This window comes from Misgurnus anguillicaudatus, chromosome 24, assembly GCF_027580225.2.
Source record: "Misgurnus anguillicaudatus chromosome 24, ASM2758022v2, whole genome shotgun sequence".
Lineage (NCBI taxonomy): Eukaryota > Metazoa > Chordata > Actinopteri > Cypriniformes > Cobitidae > Misgurnus > Misgurnus anguillicaudatus.
Window position 1 is genome coordinate 44,855,283 of NC_073360.2, and position 22,080 is coordinate 44,877,362.

The 22,080-nt window shown below is 40.3% G+C and overlaps 1 pseudogene; it reads right to left on the reverse strand.

Annotated features, from left to right (window-relative positions):
• Positions 1-22,080, reverse strand: part of LOC129437111 (protein NLRC3-like) — a 433,660-nt pseudogene that overhangs the window by 266,915 nt on the left and 144,665 nt on the right.

The window sequence follows — 22,080 nt, forward strand, 5'->3', positions numbered from 1 at the left end:
GATGTGCCGATGGAAACTTCAGAGTCGTGTTCTACGATGTCTGTTGGATCTGTCGTGCCTCCCTCCGGGTCCACGGAGACCGCAGCATCCGAGGGTGGGCCCTCTCCCTCTGAGGATCCGGATGTCCTCCCCTCTTCCGGACGGGTCGTGACGCCGGATTTCGATCCAGAGATGGTGGCCGTGCTCTCTCGAGCGGCAGAGACCGTAGGGTTGGAGTGGGTTCACCCCCCACAGCCCGAACCGTCCCGCCTGGATGATTGGTTCTTTGGAGCTGCCCGGGTTTCACAGCCCTCTCCGCCAGTACCTTTCTTCCCCGAGGTGCACGAGGAGCTGACCAGGACCTGGAGGTCGCCGTATTCTACCCGTTTACGGCCGTTTCAGCCCTCCTCCCTCACCTCCCTCACCAATGGAGCCGCTAAGGGTTATACGGGGATCCCCCCCGTGGAGCGTGCGGTCGTGATGCAGCTGTGTCCGGCCAACGCTCCCACTTGGAAGGATCGCCCAACCCTCCCCTCCCGTGCTTGCAGACAGTCTTCCGGTTTAACGGGGGCTGCCTATCAGGCATGTGGAGAGGCGGCTTCAGCCCTGCACGCTATGGCGTTGCTGCAGGTCCACCAGGCCAAGGCCTTGAGAGATCTGCACGAGGGAGGACACGACTCGCTTGTGCTTTCGGAGCTCCGGGCCGCTACGGATCTGGCCCTCCGTGCTACGAAGGTCACGGCACAGGCGATTGGTCGTGCGATGTCCACGATGGTGGTCCAGGAACGCCATCTGTGGCTCTGTCTGGCCGACATGACGGATGCAGAAAAGAACAAGTTCTTGGATGCTCCCGTATCCCAGGCAGGCCTGTTCGGCGAGTCGGTGGAGTCGTTTGCCCAGCAGTTCTCCGCCGCCCAGAAGCAGACGGAAGCGATCGCTCAGATCATGCCCCGGCGCAAGCGACCTGCATCTCGCCCCCCAGCGCCGGCGGCCCCGTCTGCTCCTCGCAGAGGGCGCCCTCCGGCGGCTGCCTCCGCCCCCCCCCGCTAGAACGTCTTCTAGACCACGGAGAGGGAACAGCCGTCGGCAGCCCACCCCGCCCGCACCACCCGCTTCCCGTGGCAAACGGAAATCGAAGCGGCCCTGAGACGGGCGACCTGGAGTTGGATGGGATCACTCAGCGGGAGACGGTGATGGCACCGCTCCTTCCACCGGTAGAGGGCCGGGTGGAAAATCTTTGGTTTCGTTTTGTTTCTGTTCCGCCGGCTTCTCAGCCGGCACCCACAAAACCACAAAAAGAGTGCATTCCTATTCCTTCTCCAGGTCTCCAGAGGATCGAGAGAGATGTGAGCGGGCAGTCAGATGCTCTTCCTCCCTCTCCTCTATCGCCAGTGGGTGTTCTGAGGAGTTCGAGCTCTCCGCTACGGAGACCGGACCACCAGCAACCCCTTCGGAGTCTGCGTCCTCAGCTGAGGAGACCGGACGACCGTTTCCCTCAGCGGGCTCAGGTCAGTGTCACACACACACATACTGTAGATGCTTATGCTGTCACGGCAGACGCACTGGCAGTCCCGCCTGTCCCGCCTCGCTGCCCCGCCGCGGGTACACCGGTAGTGCCGTTAATTCCTCTCGTACGGTCCCTGGGGGCTTGGCTTCAGCTTCCCAGTCCGTCTCGTTGGGTTTTACGCACGATCCGCCTCGGTTACGAAATTCAATTCAATCGGCACACTCCCAAATTTGCGGGCATACGTTTCACCACGGTGAAAGCGTCCGTTGCACATGTACTGCGTGCAGAGGTCGAAGTCCTGCTGGCGAAGGACGCGATCGAGCCGATCCCTCTTACCGAGATGAGATCGGGTTTTTACAGCCCGTATTTCATAGTACCCAAGAAAGGCGGCGGGTTACGACCGATTTTGGATTTGCGTGTCCTGAACAAATCTCTTCAGAAGAGGTCTTTCAGGATGATTACACCGAAACAAATTTTCAGTGCAATATGCCCCCAAGATTGGTTTGCAGCGATAGACCTGAAAGACGCGTACTTTCATGTGTCCAGAGATCTAACACTTCAACATCTCGCCCGTCTGGGTCTTCGGGTCAACTGGGAAAAGAGCAAACTCTGCCCCACGCAGAGGATCTCTTTTCTCGGTATGGAACTGGACTCGATCGATTTATCGGCGCGTTTAACAGAAGAGCGCATCCAATCAATTCTGACTTGCCTCGGTTCATTCCGAGGGAAGAATGCGGTCCCTCTGAAACAATTTCAGAGACTCCTGGGGCGTATGGCAGCAGCAGCGGCCGTGACACCGCTCGGGCTGCTCCATATGAGACCGCTTCAGCGTTGGCTTCACGATCGAGTCCCGAGGAGAGCGTGGCACGCTGGCATCCATCGTGTAACCATTACACCTGCGTGTCGCCTAACATTCCCCCCGTGGTCAGACCCCGCGTTTCTCAGGGCCGGCGTGTCCATGAGACAGGTCTCCCGGCATGCTGTTGTCCACACAGATGCCTCCGACACGGGCTGGGGAGCCACGTACGACGAGCTCACGGCTTCGGGGGTGTGGACAGCACCCCAGTTGCATTGGCATATCAATTGCCGCGAGTTATGGGCAGTATATCTGGGACTCGTACGCTTCGCTACGGAGCTGCGAGGGAAGGATGTACTAGTGCGCTCAGACAACACTGCGACTGTAGCGTATATCAACCGTCAAGGCGGTTTGCGCTCTCGTCACCTGTCGCATCTCGCTCGTCATCTCCTCCTTTGGAGTCAGAAGCATCTGAGGTCCCTTCGTGCCATTTACATCCCGGGCTCGCTCAATACAGCGGCAGACGCGCTTTCCCGAGCGGCGCGCCCCGGCGAATGGCGACTCCACCCCCAGACGGTCCAGCTGATTTGGAGGAAGTTCGGTCGTGCGCAGATAGACCTATTTGCGTCACCGGACGATACCCATTGTCGCCTGTTTTATTCACTAACCGAGGGCAGCCTCGGCGTGGATGCGTTGGCACACAGCTGGCCGCGGGGCATGCGCAAATATGCGTTCCCCCCAGTGAGTTTAATAGCACAGACACTGTGCAAAGTCAGGCAGGACGAGGAGAGCCTTTTAATGATTGCCCCATATTGGACGACCAGGAATTGGTTTCCGGAACTAATGCTCCTCGCGACAGCCCCTCCCTGGCGGATTCCCCTGAGGAAGGACCTTCTTTCTCAAGGAGGGGGCACATTATGGCACCCGCGCCCCGACCTGTGGAATCTCCACGTTTGGTCGTTGAGCGCGCGCAAGGTTTAAGTGATTTGCCCCAGGCGGTATCTAACACTATTGACGCGGCACAAGCTCCGTCTACGAGACGGGCTTACGCGTTAAAATGGAACCTTTTCGTCACCTGGTGCTCTTTGCAATGCGAGGACCCCAGAGAATGCCCTATTAACATCGTGCTTTTATATCTTCAACATAGACTAGATGGTAGGCTGTCACCGTCCACTATTAAAGTTGATATCGCCGCTATATCTGCGCATCACTCACTTATTAACGGCAGATCAGTGGGCCAGCATGATTTGGTTATTAGATTCCTGAGAGGCGCTCGCAGGCTAAACCCCTCGCGCCCCCCTTCTATTCCTCCCTGGGACTTGTCCATGGTGCTGAAAGCGCTGCAGAGTCCTCCGTTCGAGCCTTTGCAGTCTGCGAGTCTGAAGCTTTTATCAATGAAAGCTCTGACCCTACTAGCATTGGCCTCTGTGAAGAGAATAGGGGATTTACATGCATTCTCTGTTGACGATTCGTGCCTTCAGTTTGGTCCTTCGGTCTCGAGCGTGACTTTGAGACCCAGACCAGGCTACGTGCCCAAAGTTCCCACTACTCCCTTTAGAGATCAAGTGGTGAGCTTGCAAGCATTGCCTTTGGAGCAGGCAAACCCAACCGAGGCTTTGTTGTGCCCCGTACGCGCACTGCGATTCTACGTGGACCGCACACAAAGCTTCAGGACCTCGGACCAGCTCTTTGTTTGTTATGGTGGCCAGCAGAAAGGGAAAGCTGTCACTAAGCAGAGGATGTCTCATTGGATAGTTGATACTATCGCCCTAGCTTACAATTTGCAGGGCATTCCTTGCCCCTTTAATTTGAGAGCGCACTCCACTCGGAGTGTTGCCTCATCTTGGGCATTAGCTCGTGGTTCCTTGCTAACAGACATCTGTAGAGCTGCTGGTTGGGCGACACCTAATACGTTCATTAGATTTTACAATGTTCGTATCGAGCCTGTATCCTCTCGTGTTCTGTCCTCACCAGGGAGGGCACGGAGGGCAGACTCGCAAGTCGGCTTGCAGCCTCCGACTGAGGCTCCAAATTGAGTTTCAGTATGGAAGGCTAACAGAGCAAAAATGCGTAATGGTTTGATTTGCTCTCTCCACTGCCTTGACAGCCTTTGTTGCGGAGCATTGGCTGTCAGCCTTTCACTAGCTGTATTCTTACGAACCTACGTGTTTGGCCAGGGCCCCACATTGTGTCCCAACGGGTTCCTTTGTGAGTATTATTCCGTGGGGTTAATCCTACCAGCCCACGTTTCCCTTAGCAGAGCACTGCTTTGCTTACACAGCCACGGCTGTCATTTATACCTCAACTACGGTTGACTTCGCCCACCAATGGCCCTTAACGGGGCGGTGGCTTCCGCAGCGTCCCTATACCGCTCAGTTAGGGCGCTTCCCAGTCGCTGGCACCACTGTGGGGTTAAAGGAACATCTAGTGCCCGGCCTTCTGCCTTATTCTCCATTTCCCGAGGGAACTTGGAGGGCTTTGCAGACACTGGAAGAGGTCAGCCCCTAGTGGCGTTTTGGTAGGGATTCCCAATTCGTCGGTCACGACGTGACGCCGTAGTGACCGACTGAAAGGGAACGTCTCGGTTACGGATGTAACCCTCGTTCCCTGAAGGAGGGAACGGAGACGTCACGTCCCGTCGCCACAGGTGCTGCCACCTGCTGTTTAGGCCGGTCACCTTCCGGCTTTCTCAGCGAACAGAAGCTGATTTCCCTATTTGCACGTGCGCCTTATATACGCACCTGGCGGGGCGGCGCCAGCATTATGCAAATATCTCAATGCCAAGTTCATTGGCGTTTTAGTAGTATTCGAAGCAGATTGGTCTCTCTAAGCGAGTTCCCAATTCGTCGGTCACGACGTGACGTCTCCGTTCCCTCCTTCAGGGAACGAGGGTTACATCCGTAACCGAGACGTTTTGTTGCACGTTGTGAAGGAAATTGAAATGAATCATAACTAATTATAATTAACACGTCTTTTGCTTACAGGTGTGAACATTTGTACTGTAAGCTTTTGACAACAGAATGTGTTGAAATAGAGAAAGTAAAAGTTGTATGTATTGAATAATGTAACACTACACAATAAGCTTTTGATTGAATACATGATCTTATTTCCTCAAGTGTTTGTGTTCATAATGGACAAGATGTTGTCTGACTCTCAGCTAACAGAGAAAAGTTCTAAGAATGTTTCTGGGTTGTCTGAACGTTAGAGGAATGTTAGATTCTACCATTTTCAAACGTTATGACAGTGTCATGCTTTAATGTTCACACAATGTTTAAAACAACAACTGTTTTATAGACTTATTTGCAGGCCCGTGCAGAGGGGGGTGGCCCGGTGGCTAGAGCCACTGCCCTTCTGCCCTAATCGGCTGAGGTGCCCCTCTCACCAACCGCCAACCCCGGTCAAAGTGTTCTGTTACCGCTCGTCTAAAGATCCACTGTTTCTGGTAATCCACTTAGTGATTTCTCGCCCGCTCCGCAGCATCTCTCACATTCTGTGTCCACTCTTTGAAGGGCGGAGACGACAGTTTGTTGTATTAACAGGTAGATTCATTACATTACCTCAGTTGTTGAGCTGCTCAATTTGACAATTTGGTAGTTTGAAGCCGAGTGAGGTCGTGTTCTATATTTATTTTTGCTTGTTTGTGTTCTCGTGATCACTACTTAATTTTCTCCTTATCTCAAGATAACAAAAGTTGTATTGTGATTAAAGCTTACATGTACTCAATAGAACATCATTTTTAGACAGCAAAAGCATATTTGGCTAAATTAGCATGGATGAACAAATGAGATTTTACTTAGATCAGGTATTCGCTCAAGATGAAACAGATTTGCCAATAATTGACCATTTGATAGCAGTGAATTTAGGGACCGTCTTTAAAGTAACTCCATATACGTTTCTACTTTAAACAGCATTTAAATGGAATAACTTAAAGTCAACAAACAGTCACAAAACCAACTGTAAAGTGATCGTGGTTGTCAACTATAATGCACACTTTTTTAAATATTTTTTATATTTATTCAAATAAACTGTTAAATACTATTGAAGATAGAAACGTGTACAGTGCACTTTAGAGATGGTCCCTAAATTCACGAACATCAAACTTTATTTTAAGTCTATCGACAATTAGCTACGCGTGGTAACTGCGAAGACCCCATCAGCAGTCCATTTCAAAATAAATGAAACATATGGACAGGAAATTACATTATAGCATTTGGATTATTATGTCTGGATAGCGAGAAAACAACTTGTTATCTCGAGATCATGAGAAAACAAGCAGCAAAAAATAAAAATATGGATGACCTCTCTCGGCTTTCGTATATTTTTGTATTTCTGTGGGTAATGATTTGCTCTTGGTCTTCTTTAAGTGCTAACAACTTAGCAAACATTCTTAGAATTAAAGTGATTGTCTAATGAGTAATGTACCCGATGAGATCTAATATAAATAACACCAAATTTGCTGTTGTTGGCATATATATATATATATATATATATATATATATATATATATATATATATATATATATATATATATATATATATGTTTTCACAAAAAAAGAAGAAGACAGAGTTGGAAAGGAGGCTGCAAAAGCTGTTCAAAATTGCAAACATGGATTCAAAGCTTCATCACGTAAATCATATAGAATATTAAGCAGTTTTGTCACACTCTAAATCTTGTTATTAAGTCTATTTTCCATTATAATCACTTCTCTTATTTGATACTAATCTATAACACATCATATTGTTAAAACCATATAAATTGTGCCCCCGTGCCCCCTTTTTGGTTTGGGCCACTGCCCCTCAAAATGTCTGTTCACGGCCCTGCTTATTTGCTTGTTATGTAAATGATATAGAAACATTGCATTTTATTATTTTAAAACTTATAAAACATTATTTCTGAATGTTCTGTAAAAACACTTCTGCAGAAAACACAATTCACTTTTTAGGTTTAGATGTTGATGATTTGTTTTATTTAAAGTCACCATGGTGATGATCATTGTTTGTTTCAGTTGGACTCTTGACCTTTGACTTTTTGCTTGCTAGTTATTCCCTAGTTGTGTTAACTTTGTGTGTATAAAACACATTTGTTATGGGAACGTTAAGTTAATGGTGCAGTTCTGTTGTTGTTGATGTCATGATCCTGTCTTCAGGTCACAGTTTTCTAGTCATAGTGACAGGATCATGGCAGCCCCATGTTTTGTGTGAGAGCACTGGCTTTGTTTTTCCAAGCTCTATTAAAGTCCATTAAAATGAGAAAAATCCTGCAATGTTTTCCTCAAAAAACATAATTTAAAAATAAGTCTATAAAGAAAACAGTTGTTGTTTTAAACATTGTGTGAACATTAAAACATGACATTGTCATAACGTTTGAAAATGGTATCTGGAATCTAAATTCATCTAACGTTCAGACAACCCAGAAACATTCTTAGAAAATCAAGAAAACTGGACACTTTTCATGTTGGCAGAACATTTTTGGGAACTTTCAAGGAACGTTCTTAGAACTTTTTTCTGTTAGCTGGGTGAGTGTTTCTCTTCTGTGGACACCCGGTGAGGATAAATGTCTTGTGTGTGTTGTCTGTAGACGCACCGGTTATGTAACTTTTAAGTCAATCAGGTGTGTAGGGGAAATCTAACAACACAACATCATTCATTTTAATTGTAGGAGAATAACATAAAATGTTTATCTTTATCTCGGTTTTTATCTTCACAGGTTGTGTTGTGGTGAAACACTGCAGTACTTTGATGATGTATCGTTGTCTCATAATTATTCATAAGGCTGCTGATGTATCTGCTTACTGATCAGAACCTTTTACAGCTCGTGTGTGTTTCTTTTTCATACAGTTTATGTTTAACTAAACCTCAGTACATGTGTGACTATCAGAGAGATGATCTTACCACAGTCTCTCCAGTTTACAGTCAGGATTCTTCAGTACATCAGAGATCAGCTTCACTCCTGAATCTCTTAGATTATTATTAGACAGATCCAGATCTCTCAGGTGTGATGGGTTTGATCTCAGAGCTGAAGTCAGAGCAACACAACCTTCATCTGTGATATTACAACTCTCCAACCTGTAATAATGTAAATGATAAACACAGTCACAGAACATGAACTGAAATCTGTAATTAAAAAACAAATAATGAATTTCACATTGACTATTTACTCATATAAACATCTCAGTTTAATAGCTGTAATCAGAGGTTAAGCCTCAAAGAAACAATGATTTTAAACTCGTCATGCAGGGTCTGTTTCCTGGACAGGGTTAATCCTTGTAATCCCAGACTAATATGCATGTTTGAGATGCCTTAATTTAAAAACTTGCCCTTGCCCTGTGTTTGATCCAAAACTCTGGCCCGAAGGGATTTATGTTCGGCGCTATTATGAGATTCGTGGCCCCAAGGTCATTGATAATAAGAGGGGGGGGGGGGGGGTTGAGGTGTGCCGTGGTGCACCTGTTGTCCCACTTGGGAGCCAGTCTGCATAGTAGCTGCGATGTAAATAATTAATTTATATGGACATTTGTGTCGTGTCCTATAATGCGCGTGGACTGCGTGTTGGCCACAGTGAAACTGATAAATCACGCCGTATTGTGGTGGACAAATTGATGGAGAGATGTGACATTTTGTGTGTGCAGGAGACGTTCCTAGCTAAACAAGAATTGGAAGGGCTAAATACTATGCATAAGGGTTTTTATGGTGCGGGTGAATCAACAACAGACCTAAGTGCTAAAGTTGTTCGGGGGAGAATTTCAGGTGGGGTAGCCACGATGTGGAACAAAAAATATGACCAGCTGGTTAAGGTTTGGGAGATTGGGAGTTGAATGGGCTATTGGGATTGAGCTGTGTCTTAATGATAAAAATATAATAATTTTAAATGTCTATATGTCCTATGAATGCATACAGAATGAGGATGAGTATCTCAGTAGATTGGCATTTATTATTTCTTTTATTCAGGATAATTCTTCTGCCTGTATTTATGTGTTAGGTGATATGAATGCTGATGTAACTGATGATAATTCCTCATTTGGCAATCATTTATTGCAGTTTTGTTCAGACAGTGGATTAATTTTATCTAGTAAGGTATTATTGCCAAAAGTTTTACTTATATCAGCGAGACCTGGCATTCTACTTCATCACTGCCTCTGTACAGCTGATGCTCATGAATCCATCAGTATGATTAGGATTGATAATGATCTGGCTACTACGGACCATATACCCCTTTTCATAGTGGTAAACACAGGTAATTTACCGGTGTTGTTGCCCGTGGATAATGCTGTTGATGTAGGGAAGATAAGTTGGTCAAAACTTTCTAATAAAGATCTGAATGATTATGGCAATCGGTCTGATGCTTTGATAGGTAGTATTAAGGTACCTAAAGATGCCTTATTATGTAGGGATATGATTTGTAAGAACATACAACACTGTAAGGATTTAAGTTTCCTGTACGATACAATTGTGATACGATTCTCTTATTATGTCAAGTCGGGCTCTAAATAAACCTGGGACAAAAGTGTGCAATGCTAAGCCTGGCTGGAAGGATCATGTAGAAGAGCTCCATCTAGAGGCCCAAAATTATTTTTTGAAATGGGCAGAGTCAGGTAAAAGTAGGCATGCCCCCTTGTTTAAGAACAAGAAATGCACTTAGGCCTATGCTAGATTTAAGTATGCACTTTGATATATTAAAAGACATGAAAATGCTAGATGGCATCAGAGGGCTGATTCATTGACATGGAAGCGGCAAAGACATAATGTGAATGACTTCTGGAAAGAAATAAAAACTATCAACAATTGCAGAACTTCTCTTCCATCTAATATAGATGGTGTGAGTGGTTCTTATAAAATTTCACAGTTATGGTGGAAACATATTATTGTGAACTGTTAAACTGTGTTAAAAGTAATGTGTTTATAGTGGATAATGTGGAGTATAATGATGATGTTGTTATAACTTACGCTGAAATTAATGAAGCAATGTTGAAATTAAAAGATAACAAGGCCGGTGGCCTAGATAACATTACAGGTGAACATTTTAAACTTGCCAGTAAGAAACTGAGTCCTCTATTGGCCATGTGCTATTCAGTTTTTTTGTTCACGGAGAGTTACCTGGTTCTATGCTCTCAGTTGTGCTAGTAGCTGTTATTAAAGATAAAGTGGGGAAGCTGAACAACTCAGATAATTACAGGCCAATAGCGCTGGCCAGTGTTATGTCCAAAGGGATGGAGACAGTTATTTTGTGTAGACTTGAGAGATACGTCCTTAATACTGATAACCAATTTGGTTTTAAACGAAAGCATGGCACTGATCTTTGTATTTTTGCACTGAAGGAAATTTTAGATATGTATAATAGACAAAATTCAACAATGTTCTTGTGTTTTATTGATGCTTCTAAAGCATTTGATCGTGTAAATCATGAGAAATTATTTTTAAAAATGTAATAATGGGGTACCTGCCTGGTTTTTTAATTAGAATCTTGGTGTACTGGTATTCCCATCAGACAATGAGTGTGAGATGGGGGACTATAACAACTGCTGCCTTTCAAGTGACCAATGGTGTCCGCCAGGGCGGAATTCTGTCCCCTTTTCTTTTTAATATGTATATGAATGACTTGTCTTAAATGCACGTGGTACAGGTTGTAGAGTTGGTGATTCACTAATCAATCATCTTATGTATGCTGATGATCTGGTCGTTTTTAGCCCATATAGTGCTGGTTTACAACAGCTTTTAAGAATATGCATAGGCTACGGTGTTGAATTTGATATAAAATATAACGCAAAGAAGAGTAAGATCATGATTATTAGAAGTAGAGAGGATAGACAGTTAACATTTCCTGACTTCTATCTGTCTGGCAGTGCACTTGGGGAGTGCAGAGATATTACATACTTGGGTCATATTATTGTAAATTATCTGTCGGATGATAAAGATATATATATAGGGAGCGCAGGAAGCTGTATGCCCAAGCAAACATGTTGTGTCGCAAGTTCAGTATGTGATCTGTACCTGTGAAGGTCTCACTTTTTAGAGCGTATTGTACACCTCTGTATACTGCTCATTTGTGATGTCGATATAAGCAAGGCAGCATCAGACAACTTACAGTGTATTATAATGACAGCATGAGGCTGCTATTGAGAGCTCCAAGAAGCTCCAGTGCTAGTCATATGTTTGTCAATGTCAGGGCCCTACCTGTCCTGCACTTTTACGTAATCTGATGTATGGTTTTATGTGTAGGGTATCTGAGACCGAGAATGATGTTAATGCTGTTTTGACCAACCCTGTACTAGTACTGTCAGATTTTCGTCCAGACGGTGCTATTACGCCATAAAATATAGTTCCTCTTTTAAATCCGCTTAGAAAAGTGATACGTTTTATTTTGTACCACCAAACTTGCTTTTATAACTACTCGTCTTAAATAGGAAAAACGTTGATGTGTTTGGTCACTTCTAACTTTATCTCTAAATGGTACCATTGAATGAATGGGGCTAAGCTAAATGCTATCAAAGTGTCACAGCGCGCTCCAGCGCTTACGTGCTCGCACACAGATGATAGAGGGATGTATCAACAATTCTTAGTTAAGGTAATAACATAGTTTAATATTGAAAATGAGTAGACTATTCCTTTAACAAATTTTAGATTAAAACTTTAAACTGTATTAAATCCTTCATCTGCGATTTATTTTGTCCACCATGTTGAATTTTCCGGTGTAATTAAACAGCAATAGTGTTGACGTTGTCATTCAAAAAGGAAATAAACAGTTTATGCAAGCAAGGGTAATGTCATTTTTGTATTATAAATCACCTACATACACCGGTAATCTAATCTAAAGGTCTGATTCAAATAAAAACATTTGACAATCTTTAGGAAATATTGTGACAGGAATTATCGCAAAGCTTAGATATTGTTATATAATGAGCAAGATGTGTCAACGCATTTGTCATGAAGCGCCACCGTGTGTCTGTTCATTCACTGTCCTTCATCTGACTGGAGCGCGCGTGACAGAGGAGAAGCACATACGAGCATCGGTAGATGTCACCGGTGCTGTTAATAATCTTTTTGAGCCGCCAAACTCACTTTGTTGAGACGTTATAATAAACGCATGTTTGAATAGCGCCACCACGCTCGCGGTATGTGTTTCTAATCATTTAGCCAGACATTTAATTGTAAAAAAAACAGATTTAAACCTCCTCATATGCAAATTTAAAGTTAATCCCTTACTGAGATTTAAAACAGAGTTTAAAGTAATGGAGCAACAGGATTAAAGATAATCTAGATTTACTGTAAGATTTAAACTTGGATTAAAATGGCAGTTTAAATGAAAACCTGATTATTTTTAAACAGGTTTAAAGTTTGGTGCAACAGAATTATCAAATAAGATTTGGTTTAAACCAGATTTAGGCCTAATCCTTGTTTGTGCAACCCACCCTGGGTAAATTACTTTTGTTAGAAAAGATTCTCCAAAAGTAAGAATTCAAAATAAAATCATAAAATAATTAAATTAATTCTATTAAGGCAACACAATTTTTTTAGACCTTTAAATAATGTCTCTAAAATAATTTCAGTGGTAGAATAACTCCTGTATAAATTCTACAGCAACCTGATTATCCTTCTAGCTGCTACAGCCACAATCGTAAGTCACGTGATCGGGTCAGAGAAAACAGCCCCGCCCCTCCCCTACCTGCAGAAGAGTGTCTGATACCAGGAACTGTTGTTTTCAACCTCACGGGGGAGCCGTAAGCCAATCTTACATAGAAAACTACATAGTGTTGCTTTAATATGTAAACAGTCATGTGATTGTTGTTAGTTTTACTTACTGAAGTTTTTTGGTTTCTTTAATCAGAGGCTGCAGTCTCACAAGAACTTCATCTGCTGTATTTTTATCTCCAATAAATGCTTTTAGATTAAGTTCATCCAAATACTGCTCAGACATCAACAACACAAAAACTAAAGCTGCCCACTGTGAAGAGGAGAGTTTGATCTTTCCTACTGATGAAGATCTCACATAATCTTGAATGTCCCACACCAGTGAATCATCACCCAGTTCATTCAGACAGTGAATCAGATTGATGGATTTCTCTGGAGACAGATTCTCATTCATCTTCTGTTTAATGTACTCAATAGTTTTCTCTTTCTTGAGTAGGAGCATCTTCTCATCTGTGTCAGTAGATCCCGTAAGAGAATCTGATTGGACTCCAGTGAAAGACCCAGAAGAAAACGCAGGAAAAGATCCAGATGTCCATTCTTACTCTGCAAAGATTCATTTACAGCTCGCTGATGTAACTCAGATAATGAAGGCTGTTTTAAAGTTAGAGAAAACTGATCTGGTTTAAACACATTTCTGTAGTTGTTTGTGAAGGAGATGTGAGCATAGAGAGCTGCTAGATGTTCCTGGATGCTGAGATGAACAAAGCAGTAAACTTTCCCCTGATACAAACCAAACTCCTCTCTGAAGATCTGAGTACACAATCCTGAGTACACTGATGCTTCTGCTACATCAATGTCACACTCTCTCAGGTCTTCATCATAGAAGATCAGATTGCCTTTCACAAGCTGCTCAAAAGCCAGTTTCCCCAGTTTGAAGATCATGTCTTCATCTTTCACTTTCTTCTCATAGTCCTTCTGATGTTTGATGTTTGTCTGAATGATCAGGAAGTGTGTGTACATTTGAGTGAGAGTCTTGGGGATCTCTCTTCTCTCTGCTTCACTCAACATTCTCTCTAGAACAGTGACTGAAATCCAGCAGAAGACTGGGATGTGACACATGATGTAGAGACTCCTGGATGACTTCAGGTGTGAGATGATTTGATCAGACAGACTCTCATCACTGATTCTCTTCCTGAAGTATTCCTCCTTCTGTGGATCAGTGAATCCTCGTACCTCTGTGACTCGATCAACACACTCAGAGGGGATGAGATCAGCTGCTGCTGGTCTGGAGGTGATCCAGATGAGAGCAGAGGGAAACAGATTCCCCTTGATGAGGTTTGTCAGCATCACGTCCACTGAGGTTGATTCACTTACATCACACAACCTCACACTGCTGTGAAAATCCAGAGACAGACGACACTCATCCAAACCATCAAAGATGAACAACACTTTATATTCATCACTGGAGATTTTCATTTCTTTTGTCTCTGGGAAGAAATCATTAAGAAGATCTAAAAGACTGAGTGTTTTGTCCTTCATCAAATTGATCTCTCTGAAAGGAAGTGGAAATATGAGGTGGACGTCCTGATTCTCTTTCTCTTCAGCCCAGTCCAGAATGAACTTCTGTACAGAGACTGTTTTTCCAATGCCAGCGACTCCCTTTGTCAGCACACTTCTGATGTGTTTGTCTTGTTCAGGTAAAGGTTTAAAGATGTCATTACATTTGATTGGTGTCTCCTCTGTTGTTGTTCTTCTGGATTGTGTCTCAATCTGTCTCACCTCATGTTCATTACTGATCTCTCCACTTTCACTCTCTGTGATGTAGAGCTCTGTGTAGATCTCATTCAGTAGTGTTGGGTTTCTCTCATTTGACGTTCCCTCACACAAACGCTCATACTTGTTTTTTAGATTTGATCTGAATTGATAATAACTGTAAACAGATTTTTACATAAATTAAAGAAGTACATTTATAAAGACATAATGAGATAAATAAATCCATGTGTTAATACTGTCAGCTTTTTGTTTATAACTTCTAATGTGTTTACAGTTAGTTTATATCCGAACTCTAATAGATTTTATGAACTGACTAAATCTGACTAAAGTACAACTGTATGTTTCAATCATAATCTACTAGATAGGGTGACCATAGTTGCCATTTTTCCTGGACACATCCCTTCCAGGATTTTGCGTTCGTCTTCCGGAAGTCGTATTTGTTGACCGCATACGTCATAAAGGATTATTATTATTATTACAGAAAAGCAACCGTTACATTTTAAGGTAAGAATGAAACTAAGATTGTATATCTTATGTTTTTAACTGAATGGCGTATGTGGTCAACAAATACGACTTCCGGAAGACGCACCGAAATCCTGGACGGGATGCGTCTGGGAAGAATGGCACGTATGTTCACCCTACTACTAGATTAAAATGATATAACTTTCATTGTCATCACTTTTAAAACTTTAGATTTTTATGTTAATTGAGATAATCTTTGAAAGTACACCTTCAAAAAACATATTCGTCCAGAAGCCCGATCTCCCTCATGGCATACAGATGTGGGCCACTTAAGACAATGATCACTGACTTCTTTTTTGAGGGTGCATGATGTGAAGCTCAGAGCTCTACACAAAATGTATTTAGCCCGTCATATGTGTGGATCATCATTTCAAAATATGTGTTCGGTGCGTCATGTGAACCATGTGCATCATGTTTCTTTGTTAAAATAAGTGGCAGCTGCAAACGTGTCTTAAGGGTTCATGATAAAAGTGACGCTCGCGTTTGCCAGATACTCATTTAATCTCATGTCTATTCAGAGTTTAGTGTTAAGTTAGTGTCTTGCGAGTATTTTGTGAATGTGAGCGTCATTTTTATCATGATTCCTTTTGCCGTGTGTGCAGCAGGCACGTATTTTGATGCACATGGTTCACAGGACGAGTGAACACACATATTTTTGATATACCGAGCAAAACACACATGACACTCCAAACACATATTTTGAATTTGTGCCCCTCGGAAGAGAAGTCAGCCTTTTTAGGGCAAAGATTTGTTTCTTATGGTAAGGTGTTATCTGAATCTGATCCTAAAAGGGCCAATATTGGAAAAAGGACATTTTGTCCAAACATCACATAACAATTATGACCCAGTTTTGGCAAAGATTTGTCATGGTAAGCTAGCTAATCTGAGCCTAACGTGGCCCAGATATGTATGAAATGGCAAATATGGATCATTTATCTTAAAACATAGATGTGTCAGTTCTGGCACAGATATGACACAATAAGCACTAGCTAGTTAAGGGTATTTTAACCCAGTGTTGGGTTCATGTGGGCCAATGGGTTGTAATTTAACCTATGCTTGGTTGTTTCAACCCAATGTTGGGTCAAATATGAACATTTTCTGGGTTAATTTAACCCAACAGATGGGTTTGTCCTTTTTTGACCTAACTCAGCATTATCGGAGTGTATTGTGCGTGTGGTCCTGTTATAATGTAGCAAATGTGACCCACTTATGATTAAACATAGCTTGGTAAGATTTGGCAATGATAGAAAGCACTAGCTAATGTGGGTGTGAGCCTAAAGTGGCCCAGATGTTATGTGGCCCACATATTATAAAACCTATCTTGACCAGATTTGACACAATATGCATAAAGCTTTTCTTTGTGTGAGCCTACAGTGTCCTTCATATGTTGCAACACATTTTGCCCTCTTATCTTAAAACATATCTGGGGTAAATTTTTGCAAAGATATGGTACAGTCATCAATTGCTAATCTAAGTGTAAACCAAAATTATGCCACATACTGTATGGTCACTTTTTAAAGAACATAGTTTCTGTTTGCCAGTAACTTACTGTAGATTTAACTTGTATGTACTGGCAACAGTTTGTTTAAAATTAAATAAACATTTACAAGTCTTTATCTTTACAGAATAAAACTAAAATAACAGCCTCATGCAAAGCATTCTGGGAACCAAAATCTGAAGGAAAAAAACAGAAAAAGGTTGATGAGGATTTATGGTTTCCAGAATGCTTTTCATGAGGCTGTTATTATACAGTACCTTAACATTGTTCTTCAAGTTAACCATTCTTTCATTCATTAATAAAAACATGCTGATGATGTTTATATTCTGTAATAATTACCGTTTCATAACACTTTTAGTATAACAAATTAAATTTTAAATTAAACAGTGCCTTTAATGTTGTACATGTAAACTATATGTTTTTGTAAATACAGACTTTAATTAGAATAACTGACTCCTGGAGAATCTCCATCTTTTAATTTTTGTGAATCAGCCATGAATCATTCAGTCACTTCGGTCTGATCTCCACTGATGAATCTGATCACCTCCACAGACTCTGAATAAATCTGATGACATATTAACACATTAATGTTCTGCTTTAATTAGAAATTGTTTATAAATCTGCACAAAGTCTCAACCTCCCACCTAACAATTTTTGGATTTCAAAACGTTCCCCTAAGGTTAGTTTTTGGTTTCCAGAACATTATTTTTCAAGGTTTGTTTTTGGTTAGCCAGGAAAGTTTTTTTTACAAAGATAGAATGTTATTTTTAGGTTAGCTTAACGTTCCCCTAACGTTATTTCATGGTTCCAAAAAATATGCATAACGTCTTGTGTCTAATGGTTATTTTTTTTGGTTAAGTTATCTTTAGGTTATTTAAATGTTTAGTCTGTATGTTATTTTATGGTTCCCAAAAAAATAACCAAACGATAACGTTAGGGGAACGTTCTGTGTTTGCGGAGCTGTTCAATTTCTGACAAAATCTATTTAGTCATTGAGCTTTACTCATACTTTTGATTTTGAGAACATCATACAAGATGCCGTTTAAATGTTTAAAAAATGTAAAAAAAAAAAATTACAAATACACACCAACAATAAAGTAAAATAAAATTTATAAATGTTAATATATTATTTTACTGAAAATGAGAAACACTTTGATTTGAAACTATGAGCCATTTCAGATTAAACATTTATATTCTGATTACTCACAGAAACTCTGATCTGATCTGTTGAGTCTGATCCAGACAATATTAATGACCTTAAACAGAAAACAATCGGACACAATCAGACATTCTGATATTAATGGACTAAGTCAGTGGTTCTCAAACTTTTTACACCAAGTATACCACCTCGGAAAATATTTTGCTCTCCAAGTACCACCATTATTTAATCAACATTAAAATCCAGAAGTGAAGTAGGCCTAAATATTCAGAGCTATGCACAGTTCAAAAACGAAGTTTTATTCCTAATAAGAATATTTATTATTTTTATTCCTTATACACATTTTTATTATTGTCAGCCAACCATTACAGAGTTTAAACATTAACACTGCACTGTGCTAACAAATAAATAAAAACTTAAATAAAATAAATTATTAAATTAAAATGTGCCCAAAAGTTAAATTAAAACTGTACTGGACTTAAATGTTAAAAAGCTGTTTAATCACACCCTACTTGTTATTTTGCTAAATTAATAATATACTAATATATAATATAACCTTTTTTGTTAAAAATTATTTACTATATGCCACAAAGTAAACCATCAAATTCAGTCACTTTGTGCATTTAAATATAAATTCATCAATGTTATAGAGCGAATTTTGTGCCAAAATTATACAAACAAATCCAGCATTTTGCAAACAAACTCAATCTGCTTTGAAAAGGAAAAACTCGACTTGCAAACAAACAGAAAATGCTTTGCAAATACAAAAAGCAATTTGAGAGAAAATGAGAGGTGTTACAAATATGTACTGTGTTTTACAGCAGAGATTCACAAATGTGACCATGCAATCCAAAACAGCAGATGGTGCTGTTTCAACTTTTTCAGGACCCTTTTTGGTACCTATAAACACTCACAGTGTGCTTTAAAACTACAGAAAAATCACCTGTAAATGACCATGAACCGTTACTGTAAATACTCTGCCAAAACTTTAATTCATTATTTAATTTATGGTGAAACTTTTTTAAACTTTAAATATTGTGTAAAATTTAAAGTTGTAAAAAACTAAAATTTAGTAAATTGATTAAATATAATCAAAATCCTAAATCAGGTACTAATATGTCATCATATCCTAATAATAGCGTGTCAGGTTCAATAATAATACTAGTCTTAAATAAAATAAAAAACGAATACTTTTCCAATTGGAACATTATTCATTTGTTTGTTTGTTATTGTAAGAATGCACACTTGAGATTGTCACACACACTTAAACACTTTCAATAAATAAATATATTTCAAAAAGTCACAGTTATTTATTTAAGTTATTACTCATTTCAAAATAATATTTTTGTATTTAACTTCAGGTTAAGAAATTAAGTAAGTTTGCAACTAACGTGATCAAGTTTTTTATTTAAAATTGTGTGTAAATACAGGGCCTGTCCAGCTGCATCTCATGTATAAATGCTGTGTCCTCCAGAGTCCTGATCTCACAGAAATTATTTTGCAAGGTATCAAATTATACAAAATGTACAATTACTATAAAAAACAATGATATCACATCCCTAAACCCCTTAAACGTCACAGGGCAAAAGCAAATCTTACAAAAACGTACAAATGTTCATGCGACTTAAACGCCTTGTAAAATACAAACAACTTACAATGAGATTGTATTGCGAGGGCTCATTTGTCAGCCGTATATGTAATCAAAGTTATCTCATTTAAGGAATAAATTTACTATTAATACCTTTTATTTGCATTGTGCCTTTCAATCAAGGAGCTACAACAGTAAAAGCAACAATAAAAAGAAACAACACTACCCCATAATGACAACACAATAAACAATGGCAACAGGAATTATAATAAGTTAAAAGCATCGTTAAAAAGATTTGTTTTGAATAATTTATTAAAACAATCAAAAAATTGAGCATTCCTATAGAAAAATGTAAAGAATTACACAACCTGAAACAACAAGAGAACGACCGCAACCATAGTTTTGAGTTTAGAGCTAAGCTGGTACAAAATAAGAGAACCAGTGGAGTGGATGGTTGTGATATGTGGACACTGTGACCAAATTACAAATATAACCTGAAGCCAGCCCATGTATTGCTTTAACTAATGTGTATTACGATATATTAATGCCGATTACAATACAATACAAGAGTCAAAAATGAATACAGCTCTGAATGAAAATAAATGTTTTGACGTCGCATAATGTTATCAAATCTATAGCATGATAATGTTTACTCGAATTAAAGATAAAGCTGTTCCACAATATATAAAGACATGCGTGCCGTATAATTAATCTGATTAAATTTAAGTTAGTATTTCAGATCTATTATTTACTAACTTACCTTTAAAATGATGTTGTTTGTAGATCTTCAGTCTTGTGAAGCACTGCAACTAAAATTCCCTTGACTCTTCATTTATATATAAAGAATGTGGGAGTGTTTTTCTTGAAAATTTCCAGTGAACTCAGGACAACAACTCAAACTGGTTTATCAGGACACATAAGACAAAGATTAATTTTGTTAAGAAAAATGTTTTGCACTGTAGCATTGGTTTATTTTTAACCAAACTGTTCAATAGTTATCCAGACATGGGTTAATTAACAGGGTTATATAAACTGCAGTATATATGAGATCAGATTTATTCTTCTGAATTCTTTCCCATGTGAATAAATATTCTGGTCAAAAGATATTACAGTAAAAGCTTTTGGGATAATAAATCATTCAAACTGTATGTCATGAATTAAAAGATTTAAAAAGATCATTCTGTGGCATTTTTGTTCATTTAATCACAGCAAGTTATCATCACATGTCAGAACTTATGAAACATTAAGGAATGTAAAATAACAGGTTTGAATAAATGACTGATCGAGTTACAGATGCAGTGAGTTTAAAGTTTTGAAAATGTAAGTAGCAAAAAAGTTTAAATCACAACAAAGTTATAACCTTATAGGCTAGATTGGGTTGTTTTGTAACTCAACATTGAGTCAACGATGGACAAAAACAACATTGGGTTATTTTAACCCAACAGTTTGGGTTGTACTATTAACCCAATTTTATGCGGATTGATTTTGCGGACCAAAGCGCGACTATAAACAAAGCAAAGCCGGCAGACAATCTGCCTGATGAGGCAAGGGGTGGGCATCCCTGACAGTACTAGCGTTCAGCCATCGATAAGGATAAGGATAAGGATAAGGAAAACTTTATTGTCTGTCCCAAGTGACAGAAATTTGTCTTTGACAAGACAGGCTCAAATAACATTAAAACAGTAAAAACATATACAAGAACAAATAGACAGTAAACAATTTCACTCTACAACATACATGTGCAAAATACAAAAATATGTTTAGTCTATAAATAATCATTTAATATAGTAATGGCTGTAGGAATAAAAGATTTTTTGTATATATTTTTTCTTGCAAGTGGGACCCTATAACGTCTACCTGATGGTAATAACAGAAATGATTGATTAAGTGGATGTGTTGGGTCCTGTGTGATTGTAGTGGCTATCCTCAACACTGACCGTCTGTGAAGTTCTGTTAAGGGGGGTTGAGGGAAGCCTATTATCTTGCTGGCTTGGTTTATTATACGTGCAAGTTTTGTTTTATACTTAACGGTAAGGACATTATACCAGGCTGAAATATTAAAAGTTAGTAAAGATTCAATGAGTGATTGATAAACCCTGATTAAAATGTCCTTACTCACATTATAATCTCTGAGTTTCCGCAGCAGATGTAGACGCTGCTGGGCTTTTTTATACACAGTGTCTACTTGCTGTGAGAAGGACATGGATGTATCAATCTCTGTTCCAAGGTATTTAAAAACATTAACTTGTTCAACTGGCTTGCCATTGATACTGAGTGGTTGAAACATGTGCTGTGTACTCTTTCCCTACTCTGGTAGCACAGCTCTTTGGTTTTATCGATATTAAGGTCTAAAGAGATGTTTTGGAATGTTGTGACCAGATTGTTATCTGTCTATGGTAGTCAGACAGTGCCTTCGCGTCAGACAGGTGGGCTACTAAGGCCATATCATCGGCATACTTTAAAAGGGTCATTCCTTCCCTGTTACATGAGATATTATTTGTGTAAACAGAAAAAAGAAAAGGAGATAAAACACATCCCTGGGGGAGTCCAGTATTTAAAATCTGTTTCCTAGGATTGAAACCATTCACACACACCTGTTGTGGTCTGTCCTGTAAAAAGTTCTTAATCCATA